Source organism: Protopterus annectens, chromosome 2.part0 (assembly GCF_019279795.1).
Source record: "Protopterus annectens isolate FY-2018-M chromosome 2.part0, PAN1.0, whole genome shotgun sequence".
Taxonomy (NCBI): Eukaryota; Metazoa; Chordata; order Ceratodontiformes; family Protopteridae; genus Protopterus; species Protopterus annectens.
This window is the reverse complement of record NC_056728.1, coordinates 1,303,479,860-1,303,497,569: the sequence shown is the minus strand read 5'-3', so window position 1 is coordinate 1,303,497,569 and position 17,710 is coordinate 1,303,479,860. Positions and strand designations below refer to the sequence as shown.

The following is a 17,710-nucleotide window of genomic DNA, read 5'->3' as shown; positions in this document are numbered from 1 at the left end:
TTCAATGAAATGAGTTTCAGTCAAGTGAGTTTTCAGTAAAGTGAGCTTTAAGTGAAGTGGTCCTACTGATTTCATTTTCAATCAAGTGAGCTTTCAATCAACCGTAGTAGACCCATATATATATATATATATATATATATATATATATATATATATATATATATATATATATATATATATATATATATATATATATATATATACACACACACACATATACAGTACATGTGTCATATCTGCAGTGAGAGGGTTATGCATTAAATTATACACGAGAGAGGTATTTCACTTTTACCGCATCACATGGAATCAGCCAGAAATATAACAAAAGGTTACATGGTGTTGTGGTCCACATTCTTACTGCGTGAAACAAGCACAAAAATGTTTTCAGAGGGCTTACTAATAGCTAGAATTTTGAGCTATTCTGCTGATTAGAAATTTACAAGGTTATGTATACAATTCAAGGACATCTGTCCATCGCAAGAGTTAAGCTTTCTTGGTATACTAAACTAAGTATTGATGCTAAACTGTTAAAATGTTTCTTAATTTAATGAGGTTGACCTTGAGGGATTGCATGCTGTCGATAATCAATGCACGCATTTTTTGCTGCTGAATCCATTCATCTATCTCTGTGCAAAACAAACTGTATTGTTTGTCATGCATCTTGTAGCATGTTCTAAGAACTCATTGTATGCAAAGCTTAACCTCCTCTGCTGTGTAGTGAATATAATCCCAAGAGTTTTTGTACTGACCTAGCAATTACTGCACATCTAACACAGACCAGATGCGTGTTTCTGACTACAATTCCCAATTTCCTTTCTGAGAAAATGTGCACAAAAAGGAATGAAGTGAAAATCTGTGTCAAGGATGCTCCAGTTTAGCGAATAACATGGTTGTGGGGGGGGGGTTGCTATACGTCTATGTCTGGGGGATAGGGATTGTTTTGGTGGCTCAGCTGTTAGTAGTGGGAGGAGCCAAGTATTAGAGAACTGCAGCAGTTTGTGAGGTTGCAGGAGAAGAAAAGGGTGAGGGGGAAGGTAAGCCAGAATTCTCCAGACAATATCTGCAGTCATCAGAGGCTGCGGAGCCTTTATCTTTGTGTGAGCTGCCTTCTTTTTTTTTAGAAAGACTGTTTGAAGGGGCAGCACTGGCATTTTTAGAAGGACAATTTTATGAATTATGTGTACCCTTGAACAAGGGACAAGCAAACATGCCACTCCCTTCAAGTCCCCCTCAAATCATGCTATGGATCTTTTTAAATATTAATGAGAAATGCACAGAAGGCAATGCTGCAGGAAGGGTTACACTGTGAGCATGAAACTGTGTTTGTGCATTCTCAAGTGAATAAAAGTGACGAAAAGGTCTGTCCGATGATGAGTAGCTTTGACTGAGGTAGGTTATAGTGTGCTGAGCTGGGATTCTGATTTAGGCAAGTCTGCAAAATTATATCTTTGATAAGATTACGTTGTCAAATCTTATGTTTAAGTAGTCTTTATTAAGCCATGCTATTTATCATTCTGTAATACTGAGAGCAGTTTGATAGTAGGAAAGGGTTTATACTGAAGAAAACATGTATTAGGTTACCTTTAGCAATGAACACAAAGAGTCTGACTCTGTTGCCTATAAACATGTTTACTATGTTGTTGTTTCAGAGAAAGTCCTCCTTTTATTGTATGTGACCTAATCAGATGAAAGCTACCTGAAAAAGAAATTTCATGCCTTGGAGACTTTGGGATTATAGTATGGCACACAGATTTTTGCATCTGAAACTGGGTGCAAATATTTATTACAGGATGTACTAAAAGTGGAAATTCCTTCATTGGACTTAGGTAAGTTTCATCTCTGACTGTAAACAATATAAAGCATAATTGCCAGTGTACATGAATCTATTACTACAAAAAATGACCTAGTGATTACATACAGATATTAGTGGGGAATATAAAACACACGCACATACGCACAGCCACAAGAGAGATATGAGAAAGTATATATTTATACATACAGATATAGTCAATTCATAAATAATGGGTTGATGTTATTGATTTAATGTAACTTAACAGATTTTAAGTCTAAATTAAAAATGCACTGTCAGTCATGGTATATTGAGATTCAGTTGACCAATTCGCTCGTGTCATGTCGAATACAAATCCTGTAGTTTCCCATGCTTCTGTTAATGCCATAAAGAGATAGTTTTGTTTAAGAAAAAAACATTCACTGCAAAGTGTAGAAAATGTTTTCTGTAAGGCGATCAGATGTATGAATGAGCTTTACAAAGGGCACAGGGTGTCTTCTGTTTACATGCTGTAAGCTGTGCTTCTGTGATGTCTTGGTGGGTCTGTGTGTGTATGTGTGTGTGTGTGTGTGTGTGTGTGTGTGTGTGTGTGTGTGTGTGTGTGCTTCCTGTCCACGTGGCTGCTGTCAGCTTTTTGCGCTGAAGTCAATTTACTTGCCAGAGGGTCACTTTGTTAATGAGCCACTGCAGTTTGCAGTGAGTAATGTGAGTGTTTTTCATACCTACATGGAAACCGTGATTGTAGCACAGCACTTAGCTTGTTGGGAGCAGTGATGCATATTACAATGTTAAACAACTGCTTTGAAAGTGCTGAACCAGCATCGTGCAGTGTAAGTAGCAGCATGCAACTCTGTATATCCTGCTATGTCTTTTGTGTTTTTTTAGCTATGATGTGCTGTGCTTACTTTAATGAAGCTGCTAGCATCAAAACAGGTAATTACCATAAAAAGTGGTATCATTTGCTGTTGTTGTGGTAGAAGTATCATAGGGATAAAAGATCATTATATAAGTTTCTGTGATTTGGCATTTATTTCTGTAAGTTGCTGTTCATATTCTGTGGTTTGACTGAGGTAGGTTGGTGGTCGCTACATGTAATGGTTTCCAAAAGGATCTTAACACTGTTATACTTTGCACCTTGAATTTGTAAGAAAGAGTTGTGTGTAATAATGAAATAATTATAGACAGATGTAAGGAAAGGATATATACCTCAGCTGGGGCACTTGTTTCATTCTCACTTACACTTAGCTATTCCAGACACTTCATACTTTTAATCAGATTGGGCATCCTGGTACCAGACAGCAAGGAGGTAAACAAGGCAAGAAGCGAACAAAGTGGTAGGCAGTGGAGTGTGACAGTAAGTGGGAGTACATATGGTGTAATATAACATCCTTTACTTGATTGCTGGGCCACCCCCTCCTTCATGTCAGTCAGTAATCCCACAGAGCAGAATGATAGGATACTCTGCCTCTTTGCGAATGATAGCAGCATGCACATTAATGTGGGCAATCCTGAAGGAGCAGGGAAGGATGAACATATACCTGAAAAAAAAAACATCTGAGGACAGGGCAGCTAAGTTATAATGCAAATGATCAGTTGAGCTAGAAAAACCTCAAAGTGGCATGTGTTATGGTGGCAGCAGTTCTGCAAATGTCAGTGAGGAAAAAGATTCATAGTAATTGCCCAAATTTACATTGAAATGATCATGCCAGCATCATAGACTTGTCACGAAGGCTAGGGAAATGCTGTTTTACCTAAGTGAGGAGGCCAGCAGCATGGAATGGAAGTAGATGTTTCTGTTATGTAGCTCCCTAACAAGACATACTGTTGGGTATCATGTCTAGTTTCAGAAACAGGACCTCTGAAAGTATCACAGGATGGGCAGTCACCAATCAGATGACAGTTGCTAACAGTGTGTAATATTTGCATTAAATCCTCTGTGAGGAGAAGCCTAAGGATGAAATTATATCTAGCTCTCAGAAGAGGGGAGTATGGCGGCGTATGTCCCTACGTCAACATGGCAGTGCAGACAGCTATATTTAAGTAACTGTGGATACTATAGAACATGGGGTTAACTGACAGAATCAGGGCCAGGAAGGATGTAAGGAAATGTTATTGCTGTACATCTGGACTTCTGGAAGGCCCTTAACACTGACTTACTAGAGGTGGACCTGGTAATTAAACAGCATAGCATGAGTGAGGCCCAGATTGGTAAGGCAGATAGTGAACTGGCTAAGAGAGTAGAAGCACAAAGTGGCATTTAGGGGACAAGAGTATAATACAAACTCAGTAAAATCTGAGGATGTTTTGATTGAATACGTCTTACTCTAGTTCCAGTTAGTTTGCAACTTTCATCAAAGATGTTATTTCCATGTGCCTTAAATTTTAATTTAGCTACCACCAGAACCAACAGGTCATTAAATACCAGAACCTTCTCAGTGCCATGTGTCTGTGTGTTATATACCTTGTCAACCTCATTATGGTCCAAAGAACAGGTGTGTTAGCACATCTTATCAGCATTTTATTTTCTGTCACACAACTGACCCTGTCCACAGCTGACTGCAGGATTGGACAGTCTTCTAGACTAAGAATTATATCCTACTTTAGTATCATCTGCACAGAACAGAGAAGCTGATAATAAGTGGCAAGTTACAGAGTTCTGTACTGAGTGGGAATGGTTCTATTTCGATTTATTTAAATTTGTTTACCTGGGTAGAACACTGATCAAACATCGACCAATTACAGGCTGAGCCCGAGTTACATCATAATGGAACAAAACAATGTACGATATACAAATAACAATGGTTTATGTTTTGTTTTAGTACTGGAGTATTGTGGCACTGTGGGTATAAAGAGTATGAGACTCTTTTTTACTGAAACTCATGTGATGGTCACAACTTTAAGGAGCACTTAACAGCAATAGTTGCTATGGTTTGCAGAGTATGTGCCGTGGTAGTATCTATGGTGACATGTAGAAAAGTAAAAGGTTGTGCACTTTACTGGGCACAAACCATGGACAGCATTCATACTAGGGTATTTGGCCATAAGGAAAGCAGAAGCAGAAGTGATTCTGTTTGGGTCATAACTACTCCTGTTAAGAATAATGCAATGCAAAGCGATGATGTGATGTGAAAAAACCCAACATGATGCCACTGCGAATATTAGAGGGAGGGGACTGTAACCATTTTGTAGTGCATTGGTAAGGCCATGTTAGGGACACTGTGCAGCAGTACTGCTACAGAGAGTATTACCTACCAAAATGGTGAGACAGATGCAGAGATAAGGGTGTGAAAAACTACTTTGAGACGTTATCATTTGCACATTAGAAGAGAAAGGAAACAAAAATGCAAGAGTGTGATATGGCACTCATAAAGGGAGGGAAGAAGAGGGCATGTGGCAGCAAAAAGGGAATGACCCAGGACTGACTTAACTAAATCATTTTCAAAGACAGGGAATTGAGTTCCTGGAGCATAATATTTATTTGTTTATCAAGCCCCTAGAAATAAGATTTTTATTTATTTATGTAATTGTTTGTTGGGCAAAGCCTTGGCACATGATATTATTAAGTTATTTATTTATTGCTATGTGTTTTGTTGACCAAATGCTTGTACGTATAGTTAATGTGTCCATTTATAAATTTACAATGGAGGCAGGGGAGAAAGTTTCAAGCATAAAAGATTTACAAACAAAACATATTCTGTATTTTGTGTGTATAATTATGAATGCACGTGTGCATGTGCGTGTGTGTGTGTGTGTGTGTGTGTGTGTGTGTGTGTGTGTGTGTGTGTGTGTGTGTGTGTGTGTGTGTGTGTGTGTGTGTGTGTGTGTGTGTGTGTGTATGTGTGTGTGTGTGTGTGTGTGTGTGTGTGTGTGTGTGTGTGTGTGTGTATATATATATATATATATATATATATATATCATACCTCTCAACCTCTTAGAGCAAAAAATATGGACAAAGCCTAAAATGATGAGGGGACAAATAGGGACAGATTTTAAATATTGCTCTTACAAACATTGAAAGTTGATAAAATAATAGGTTTTGCATTAGCATGAATTTTCTGAAGGATGTGGAGTCTTAAACTCAAATGTTTGTCATTATTTAATGACTTCAGTCCTCAGCTATTTGTCAGAAAAGTACAGATTGTAGGAGAAACACACCAAAAATATGAGGCAAAAATCTGTACATTCTGCAAAAATCTGTACAGTTGAGAGGTATGATATATATATCTATATATATATTCTATGGAACTAGGACTGTTGAACAAAAGTTCAACAGTCCAAATCCACTATCACCGAACACACTTTAACAAAAGCGCTTTCACCGAAAAAGCGCTTTCGCTAAAGTGTGTTAAAAAAAAACATTAAATCTACTTTTACGCAGGGGGGCAAGCCCCTCTGCATCTCCCCATATGGGGGGCTGCCCCCCATATCCCCCTACTTTAATATTCTCACTCTGAGATCGCACTACAATGGGGAAAAGGGAATTTTCCCTTATCCGCACCGTAGTGCAATCGGCACAACAGGCATACTTATGTGAAAATGCTGCTTCACTGAAAAGCATTTTCAAGTAAGTATGCCCACCAATTCGTGATTTGGTAAAAAGTGCGTTCGTGCAAGAGTCCAAGACCCATATTTTATATATATATATATATATATATATATATATATATATATATATATGTATAGAGATAGATATAAATACATACACATGTATGCTATATCTGTGTTGTTTGTATGTAAAATATGAAAGAAAAAATGGGTTGATGAGTTAATATTTATAGTTAGAATTTTAAGAAATTTGTATGCACACTATCTATGTAATGAAAACATATACTTTGATCTTCTGGTATACCAGGTATGCATGATTTACGTGAAAAGTAGCAATGATATATTATTTATGCAAACCATAAAGAATAAAGAGATGCAGGTTGTACACTGTTGGCTGAGTTATAGCTACAATTTCCTGAGACTGCAGCAATATCTGTACAGTGTACACCCCTTCATATGTTCTTACACTTAGGAATGTGCACCTTTGTTTTAATTTGCAAACTAGTTTAGGTAACACAATAATTTTATTTATATAGATTGCATTTTAATGTGCAGTAGCCCAAAGGTTACACTTGCATTTGATATAGTAAAAAACAAGAATGCTACTGTATTCAATTAATAATGTTGTCTGAAAAAGTATTTTGAAAGTTTTACATTAATATTAATATAACTGAAACTGTTGACATTACAAGTCAAATAATCATAAAATTGAAATGTATCTGTATATGTTCAACAGCTTATAAATATAAATATTTTCCTAAACTGTTCAGCAGGCCAAGTTTGTGATACTAGCTATCAGCTCTGATATTTTCCTTGAGCAACATCATCAGAAAACATGTTTTTGTTATTGCACTATAGAGACTTTTGCTTCTGGTGTATGGAATCACTGTTCATGCTGCCGGTGTATGATGCACGGTATCACTGTTCATGCTGCTGGTGTATGATGCATGGTATCACTGTTCATGCTGCCGGTGTATGATGCATGGTATCACTGTTCATGCTGCCGGTGTATGATGCATGGTATCACTGTTCATGCTGCCGGTGTATGATGCATGGTATCACTGTTCATGCTGCCGGTGTATGATGCATGGTATCACTGTTCATGCTGCCGGTGTATGATGCATGGTATCACTGTTCATGCTGCCGGTGTATGATGCATGGTATCCCTGTTCATGCTGCCGGTGTATGATGCATGGTATCACTGTTCATGCTGCCGGTGTATGATGCATGGTATCACTGTTCATGCTTCCGGTGTATGATGCATGGTATCACTGTTCATGCTGCCGGTGTATGATGCATGGTATCACTGTTCATGCTGCAGGTGTATGATGCATGGTATCACTGTTCATGCTGCTGGTGTATGATGCATGGTATCACTGTTCATGCTGCAGGTGTATGATGCATGGTATCACTGTTCATGCTGCTGGTGTATGATGCATGGTATCACTGTTCATGCTGCTGGTGTATAGAATCACTGCTGATGCTGCTGGTGTATGGAATCACTGTTCATGCTGGAAGGGTGCAGTGGCCATGCTGGACATTGCAAGTGGGTGATCTAATAAATGACATGTTGAAAATGTATTCCTTACATATTTAAACTAAATAGTGTTAAAAGGACATGAGTGTCATATTTCTAGAAAGAATGGAGGTACAGAGAAAAGAGTTGAGACTATAACCTGCTGAGCTATATCTTATAGGCCTAGTCTGGATTCCTTCAGTCCCTGCATATATACTGTGTAGATGTCAGGTAACTAACCACTGCTCCTTGGTTGTCCTTGAAAACACACATGTGCACCTTGTGAGTCTTATGCAGATAAAAATGCACAAAAATAAATGCTGGCTATAGCTTTGACAATTAAAAGTAATGCTATACTAGACTTTCAGAAAACTCAGCTTGAGGCTATAAAGCCATATTTTTCCAAAGGGAAGAAAGTGCTTTTACGATAGCATGCCATACTAAAACCAAATTGTGTGTTTATTAAGGCTAATATGCTTTTTACATTATAAAGACAACTACTTTTTGGTGGCAGTATATGTGCATAAATTTAAACTTTGTAAGTTGCCTTTTAAGTGGTAAAAAACTTCAGATGTAGCAGCCACACAAATTCCTTTATAAACATGTTAAATATATCTAAATGACTTTTGGTCTGCCCCCCCCCCCCCCCCCAGTAACTCTGTTTTTTCCTCATTTTCTCTGGTTTTATTATGAAGATTATTGCAATTTTTAGTTCATTTTTCTTTCTAATATGTATTTTTATTCTATCTAAAACTGTCTGTCATTAACCACGTCTTAGTTCCCCTCTTTTATTATGTGCTTCACCTTCCCCAGGCATGCAGCCTGAATCAACCTGTTAAACTAAAGTTCCACATGTGGGGAGATCCATAGTGTAAACATTAAAAGGAAGTATTCTCAGACAAGGTAAGGGTGTCCTTGGATGGTGCCATAATAACAACTGCAGAAGAGTTTTTTTTTTTTTTTTGAATTCCCCACCCACTGTCTCACCTGTTTCCAGACCATATTACATATGCAGATACTTTTGGGCTAATGCCATTCGTTTTCATCAATTGTTGCCAGCCCTTTCCTATAACCCCCCTCCCCAGGATAAGTTTAGCTCATTTTTCTGTACAACAGTGAAAACATGAAATGTTGATCATGGAATATTTTCCATGAATTTTTCAATACTGCCTATTTACTGAGTAGCAAATGCTTTTTTTTTTTTTTTTTTTTTACAGCCTCAGACTTAGTTGTATAACTGCCAGGGGAAAATAAGAAACCTGTTCATAATAAGAAGGTACAGTTAGGGAAGGCTTTCATGTTGCCAACAAGCAGCTTTAATCAGAGTTATAAACACTGTATAATTTTACTAATGTGGTTGTGTATAAAGAGAGCATAAGAATCATACAAATAGCACTGAATTAATTTTTTATATATATTATTTGTTTCAGCTTTGTTTTAGGTTCCAGTTCAAGTTTTTCAGTAACAGTAAAGGCAGAAGCCGTTTATTTGTAATGCACTGCATGGGATAGATTTTATTTTATACTGTGGTATAATTTAGCAATAACCCATGACTGGGTGTGGGTATCACAGGATTTACCCACAGATGATGTAGTTTGATCACGAGGGCAAAGCCCGAATGACTAAATAAAGCTAACCATGGGTTAATTCACATCCAGCAGTAGAACAGGGCGTGTAACAGGAAAGTGTGTCTAGGTCTTGTTTTTGGAGGGAGACATTTTTGATTTAATAAAAATACCATATCAAAGGCCTTTGACCGATTTAGGAAGACTTTTCTAATTGATTAGCCATTGTTTTAGTTTGTGAAGGACAAGAGGTCTGTCTCTGTACTGTCAGCTGGACTGTAACTATATTGTGTTGAGGACAGGAATTTATTTCCTATAGATCTTTTTCTAGATGCCTTCTACCTTCATGACTTCTGACCATCAAGCTTTCATGTATCAGTCTTGAGCCCATTTGTTCCCCTGAACTGGATATCCCTAAAACACAGGTGAGAGCTGACAAGAGGTGCCATTATTCTGGCAGCAACAATGGTTGTTTGTATCCATGTTTATATCCTGATAATGAAGATAATGTAGTTATGATCCTTGTTCGTCCTCCTATGTAATGGTGGGGTCCCCTGCACCATCTTCCCACCTGACTACACAGTTCTGCACACCTCAGATGAAGGCTTCCACCAAGTGGTGGCTTGGTGAGCCAGATGCAGCCCCCTAGGTCACATTTACATTCACCTTTCTTCATCTGTGGATCATGGCAAATCACAACCTGATCTGCTGTCTCCCTTCTAGGATGGGCTTCCCCACACCAACTCCAGAAGACACCCAAACCACTAAACAAACTCAGGGCAATCTGGCTGTAGTCAGGGCTTTATTCCGCTACACTCAGACCTGGTGCCATTTTCCTATAGATGCATCAGCAGCTGCTGATAGATACAGTTTTCTAGTAGTTTTGAAAGAAGATAGAAGAATGGCCTTGGTCCTGTATTAGCAAAGCTGATTTGATGACCATCCCTTTGGAAAGGAACATGAATTGAGTCTTTCCATGTGCTGGGATAATGACATTCTTTAGTAGACCTGTTCAGAAGTACACAGAAGGAGGAGGCAGTGGCAGCAACACTTAAGTTTTAGGTAGAATTGATAGCTGATAACTGTAGATAGACATGAAGTTTTCAGCTTTTGCAGGAGCTCACAGACTAATGAATGTAGACTAGCCCAGCACTGCAGGGTGTTAGAAGAGGCAGAAGGGGAGAAGTTATTATCTGTAGTCTAGTTATGTGATTGAAGAATGAGTTTATGGATTGTCAAGTGATGACAAAATCTAGTGACCTCTTCAACAAGGCTTGTAGCTGATGGGCAAGTGTTTGGTTGTTTTAAATGGCCTGAAGAGAGAAAATTAATTGTTTGCCAGAATTGCCTGTTTGTTTGTTTGTTTATTTGTCTATTTAGCAGAATACAGTACACCTTTTTATTAAGAACTTTTTACTTTGTTGCACAGCTGTTAGTATGACTGATATGCTTCTGGAGGTTAAATTTTGGTGAATTCTTGTGAGTGGTGTCTCATTGCAACGTTATTTATTTTATGTTGGGAGCAATGCAGAGCAATGTTTTTTTATTTTATTATGTTTTTATATTGAGAATGTGGATATGTGTGAGAAGGACAGCCATACTATCCTGAAATAAGCCCTAAAAAGTACATTATTGAGCAGTTAGTTGACTATATAAAACTGTTTTAGTTAACAAGGAAAAAAGAAAGAAGACAAGAAAATGAGTTGGTATGTTGGAACCAGATGCGTATATGTTAGCAGTAAGTCCTAGGAAGCAGCTTTAAGGAGTAGCAACACTGAAGTCACAACCTTGTTAGAATTTTAAAATATTGACTGTTGAGCTTATGGTTATTAGTAAACTTATAGACCTGTAATATTAAACTGTCGTTTGTGTGAATGAAAAATGTTACTAGCGTACCCGTGGTGTTTCATGCACCATTAACCTTCTGAACAGATTAGTATTCAGGACGGTCTAGTATCATCATTAAGTCCTAGATTTTCAGTATAACACACATTTGTTACCAGTCAGTATACTAATAATATGTGCCTGGTGCTGGTTACTCCATAGGGAAGCACTGCTAAGTGTTATATTGCCTCATGAAACCAACATCTACTTTCAAGCCAATCGTAGCCATGTCAAAGAATTGTGAGAGCTTTATTTCACCTGTCCTTCTTTCCAGAGGTACAGGGACAATTACTTGACGAAAAATAACTGACCTGTCAGATATGGAATGTTTAGACTCAGAAAAATGTGCCCCCACTGGCTTGTCTGTTAGTCTACAAGTAATAATTTGTTTATGGGTATCAGCCTGGTTCTGAGAGTCTGTCCTGTCTATCCTGTACTACCAGTTTCTGGACATTTTCTTCATTTGATTAGATAAATGACATTCATAGAAATGAATGTAAAAAAAATCCTGTACCTTAAGACATCTGTTTTTTGAAGCTGTAATGCTGGCAGCAGTACAAATCATGACATTTTGCATCTTGAATGATTGCAGGTTTTTGTGTTATTTTGGACTTTGCCCTATTCTACTTTCATCTTCCTTCTTACAAGGTTTTCATACTGGCTAGATGCTTAAAAGATGATAGTTCATTAAAAATATTTTTCAAATTGTTAACCTCAGTGAAAACTGGCTTGAGGTCCCTTATGGTTTTGTAGAGTTTTTACAATTCTGGGTGAGATGTTATTAGCAGTACATGCCTGCCACCATGACTCCTTTCATTACACTAGCGTGTCTGTTGTCTTAGTTGCTGTTTTGGCTGTTTTACAGCTTTGTCAAACTTCCTGGAGGAGTCACTTTGACACGGAAAGGCTTCTGTCACTTGTGCCAGCTGTGTATCTGCCTTTGTTTCCTTCATAGCATCTGAATGTTAATGATTAGCATCAGTAAGTTATTAACTCCTAATGAATGGCACATTTTAAATATAAAAGTTCAAATATTTGTATTTTAAGATCTTTACTGGTAGAATATAATGTTTTATTGGCTAGATAAGACCTAATGGGCATTATGAAGCCTTGGTTTGATGCAGTTTCTTGACAGTACATAGGGAAGCAAACCGGGTATATTGGCACTTGACAGCAAGGAGGTAAATTGGGTAAGAGGTATTGCAAGAAGCAATGGATGTACTCAGAAATGAGCAAGATAGAAAAAGGACTGAGGAGGATAGTTGGAAAGAATGTTTTTGTTCTTCAACAGAGAGAACAAAAGGATGCCAAAATGCATTTTTATCTAACAATCTCGGTCATATTGCAATGTGGAGCTAATTCTTGCCATGCAAGTAACTGATGTACACTTTGTTTTCCAACATCTATCGTAATAGCATTCAATTTATTTATTTATGTCTGTTAATCAGTGTTATTATCCACGTGGGCTTTTTCAGGCTTAGCATTGTTTACTAAGTGAATTTCTCAGATGGAGGTGAAAGGAGTCAAACCCTGTAACCTTGGTTACAGGAAGGTCATTAACTGTTCTGAGCTGTAATATTCTGTGCTAACTGCAAGGCAGCAGGTCTGTCTGTATTGGTTCTTGGGTTCATAGGTAAGTATTAGGCTAGCTGCCATTTTAAGTCTAGCTCATTTTCTCAAGGTGAGAATCAAACTCTGTACATTGTGTTAATATCATTATTTTGTATTATAAGTTCGTAGATTAGTACTAGGCTAAATGCTTTTGTGAGCCATTTTAAGCCTAGCCAACTATCCTATAAAATGTGGGATGTGCTACATTAGAACCCTGGCCTGCCTATAATGTGGGCATTAACTTATATAAATTGCCACAGGGTAGGTTTCCATATTGCCCCTCTGAAATACCTGCAGAATCTTTAACAGACTCCTGACTCAGTGATTGTATCTATGACTGTGTGTCCAGCATCATAAGCATCTCTTGAGTCTTAATTAACAAAAGTGACTTGGTTTTCACCACACTGCTGTGGGATTTCACATCCTTTCAGTATGACGGAGCTGCACATTGCAGGTTGCACGCATCTGTTTGTTTCCTACAGAAAGCAGTGTTCTCTTCTTGCTGTTGTTGTTGCATTATCAGATAGCACTGACTGAGTCATTGCTGAGTGACTCATTGGTAAACATTATTTCTCCACTGAAAGAACAATGACAGCCTCTTTTCATCGCCTAGAGGAATGAGTGTCACACCATTTTAATGTATGCCCTGTGTAACTCCCATAGCTTTATAGAAGTCATTTCTGAACTAAAATGGCCCAGTTTTCTGAACCCTGCATTGGTCCTTACCAACCATCCATCCATTCAGATAATTGGAAGTCTTAGCCCTTGATGCATTCTCAGTGACCACAGTTTGTATTTATAGACATGCTCAGTAAGAAAATCAAGATTATGGAAAAAATGTCTTTCTGTCCTCTTCTCTGCGACGCTAGAGCCTGTGTAATGCTTCTCAAACTCATGGGCCTTTTATTTTTGAATAACAAGTGACAACTGTAAAGATGTGTTATCACTGCTGTACCTTGAAATGCCTTATTAATTTTTTATATTTTCACATAACAGGTACATAAAGACATGCAAAGGGAGTGAAAGGCATAACTTTAGCATAGATGATGGACTGAAAACATTAATCAGAACAAAGAAAAGTGTTAGAAATGATGTACCCATTGCTTGTGTGTGTTCTGGTTTAATTGCTCATAAGCCCGTATGCAGGGCTGACAAAAAAGAAATGTGAAGATGTCCTACTTCAGAAATAAATGGCTAGGGCCCTCTAGGAATTCTACACAATTCTTGAACATTGTAAATGTTTTTTGTGAAAATAAAATGAAGCTTCTTAGTCTCTAATATCACATTTAGTGGACAACTTTTTTCTAACCCCTCAGAGTTAACATTTATGTTCATGATTCAGCTACCACCTTCAGCTGCAATGATCATAAACTTTCATCACTGACTTTGCCCCTCCTTTTCTTATTTTTCTATTGATCTTTGCTCCCTTTGAAAACTACTTTAAAATATTACTTCTGCTGGCAGTATAGGAACAGATGGTCTGTTTCCAGACTTCATCAGAATGGTGCCCCTTTTCTAAATCCACTTAATACATATTGAATTATTCATAATTTCAGAGACTGTCACTCACTGAAACAGATGTTCAACAGTGACAATATTACCTTCCATTGGTGGAGGTTCCAACACTGACAAGTTCAGAGCCAAATGTCTACTGTCCCTTTTGATACATGTACTTGACACACAGTACCCTCATAATGGCCTGGCCTCCTAAGTCTCTATGGAGTGTGCTGTGTTAAACAGTGCACACTTTTACAGCTGAACAGTCCACGTCCACTGCCCTAGCTGGAGTTACTGGTGCTCTCTACTGTGATGTGCATCATGAAAAAGTAACAGGAACTGCATTTCTTGATGTCAGAAAAGGCTCTGACTATGTTCCTCAGTATTTCATTCTTACCCATCTTACATCTTCTGTTTCTCCAAACACCTCTGTAAATATCTCTTTAAAATCAATTTATCTGTAGCTTTACCCTGTGCAGCCTTCCTTGAAGTCAACATTCTTTAAGCATCTCTTAACTCCGCTATTTTTTTTTATTTTGTCACTTCCCCAACTTTTGACATCCCAAACAGGAAGTCTGTGCTTTATGTGAATAATAATGCACTAAACAGAACAAATAAATAAGCCACCCAACACGCAGTCAACCACCTTAATTACAAGTTAAAATATAATCCAAGATTCAACACCAAGTACTTAAAGATCAGCTTTAGTAAAACCAAAGCTATGATTTTTTTTTTCAATAAAGCCATCCAGTTAGGGCAGGTCATTTCCAGCTGCCATAAAACTTGTCTGCAGTCATCGTACTTGCAGCTGTCTCACAGTTCAGATACTTAGGCCTTCATTTGGATCTCCCTCTATCCTTGTTTCACTTAAAGTTCTTCACACACAAACATCTCCAAACATTTGAACTCTTCATACATTGTCTTCTAACCTTCTCTGTTCCTTCAGGCGTAGAAACTGTTGTAAAAGTGCCTTCTCATCTTTAAACGAATATCACAGAAAATAGTGACTGCCCTTTCTATATCCATCTGCAACTTTGCCCAAGCTCCGCAGCGGCTTTCTGCTTATGCACCTCTTACCTAGCTCCGAGTACTACTATGGTAGTCTGTAAATAATAGCTTTAAGTATCGCTTACATTTGATCTTTTTAGGAGAGTTCATCAAGGCCCTGAAAGTAATATTTCAAGACTTTCAGGTGGCTAAACGTTTAATTTATTTATTTGTTTGTGTGTTTTTGTTAACCATGGTAGAACACTGGTCCAAATTAACTATTTTCAGATTCAGCCTGTGTGTATAAGTCAACAAAACAGCAGGGGGTTATTTCATTGTTTTGGTAAACATAGCTTTGTTTGTTAAGAGAAAGGGCAGTGTTAGATTATGAATGTGAAGTAAACCACACTATACTGTGTATAAACTAAATGACCTCACTACTTTGAATGACCTCACTACTTTGAAAGCCTTTGCAATGGAAATAGTTGAAGAAGTATATGAAGTATATTTTTTTTAGTTGGAACAAAATCTGATGTGTAGAAATGGACCTAACTGAAGTGGGATGAATTGCTAGATCTTTTGTTGCTAGAGCTGAGAAGGAATGGTCAGTTGTATGGAGGTTGTACAGTGCAAAACTGAACAAAATTCTGTATTTCCGGACTCAGTTTGCAGACAAAATATAGACTATTTTCACAGACATTTACACATATAACACCTACTTATTACATCACGGACATAGAGGTAGACAGACTGATACTACACATAATTAGAAATACATTTTAACACTTTTCGTGGTGAACACCTACTTGCATGAGACTTTAGTATTGCACAGGTACTTGGTTAAGACATTGCATTGACAGAAAGAGACATTTGAGTATTGCACTGTGAACATTAGAGTATTGCACTATGGTCAATTTATGAATTTCCAACATGTATTGCACTGAAAGAGGAGATATTTTACTGCATTGCTACTGCCCTAGATGGCCTGTAAGTTAACAGTCATTGTGAATATTGCACTAAGTATTAGATAAGACTGGTAACTAGGTTAATGCACAATTTGAGACAAGCTTCTATAGTTTCTACTGACCTAGATGTGTGTGTGTGTGTTCGTGCGTGCGTGTATGTGTGCGTGATTGTGTCTTGTGTGCATGATTGTGTCTTGTGTGTGTGTGTGTGTGTGTGTGTGTGTGTGTGTGCGTGTGTGCGTGTGTGCGTGTGTGCGTGTGTGTGCGTGTGTGTGCGTGTGTATATGTGTTTTGGATGTGTGGCTATAAGAAGTGTTTTTTGCTAGAGAATTCTGCTTGCTAAGAAGGGCCAGGATTTAACAGTGAGCAGTTTATGCAAATTGTGAGCAGTTTGTACACAAACAATCTTAGAAGGAGTGTTGATCTGTACTGTACAGGAAGCAATTTAGCTACAGAAGAAGTGCTTGTTGCATTGTAGCTATCTCTGTCATCTTACTGTATCCTTTAACATAATGTAAGATGCTTAGATTTAAGCATATGGACACTTTTAATAAATGAAAGAAAAGCAAAGTACTCCCTCTGTCTCATTGATGTACCTATTTCATCTGCTTATTGATTCACAAATGACACTGAACTGATGTTGGTCTGTTTCTTACTAACTTCAGGTTGCCCCTTCCAGATATTGTCTGTTTGGTAATTGAAACATGGGACCTCATTTCATACCTCTCAGTTGTACAGATTTTCGCAGAATATCCAGATTCTAGCCTGATATTTCTGGTCCGTTTTTCATAAAATTGTAGTTTTCTGAGAAATCACTGGCAAATCATTAATTGAAGTCAGAAAATAATGACAGATGCTTGAGTTTCACACTTCATACTCTTCAGAAAATTCATGTTAATGCAAAATCTGTTATTCTGTCAAAGTTCTAAATTTGTAAGTGCAATATTTAAAAATTGTCCCTATTTTTGGACCTTTATCTCCCCATTATTTATGGCTCTGTCCAGATTTCTTGTTGTAAGAGGTTGACAGGTATGGATATCATTGTTCTTTATATCCAGTCAGAAGCCAGTTTCCATCCTTTACAAAGCAGTTAAAATAATATCTAACTGAAAAAAGCACCCAGTTCTATGCCACAGAGGGACAAAGCCCCGACTGTGTGTCTGCGACCCAGGCAAACTGCGTTCGGCTAGTAGCCTGGGCGCTGCAAGAGCCAGGCAGGAGAGGAGAGGAAGTTGAGTGGCTCATGCCAGTATACTCATCCTTTCAGGGAGAGAATGATGGTTTTCTGGTGGCCAATTACTTCCATACAAGGACTGTACCTGCTGTGATGTGCACTTGTTGCTCCCAAACT

The 17,710-nt window shown here is 37.9% G+C and overlaps 1 protein-coding gene across 4 annotated transcripts in view; it reads left to right on the top strand.

Moving 5' to 3' along the window:
- The first annotated feature begins 936 nt into the window (after positions 1-936).
- LOC122793456 (E3 ubiquitin-protein ligase RNF19A-like) overlaps positions 937-17,710 on the top strand; it is an 862,167-nt gene continuing 845,393 nt past the window's right edge. For 3 of the 4 annotated variants that reach the window (XM_044061481.1, XM_044061484.1, XM_044061480.1), the window contains exons 1-2: positions 1,047-1,389; positions 1,650-1,826. The gene's annotated coding sequence lies outside the window, so the exon portion shown is untranslated. The other variant, XM_044061482.1, reaches the window with a different exon arrangement.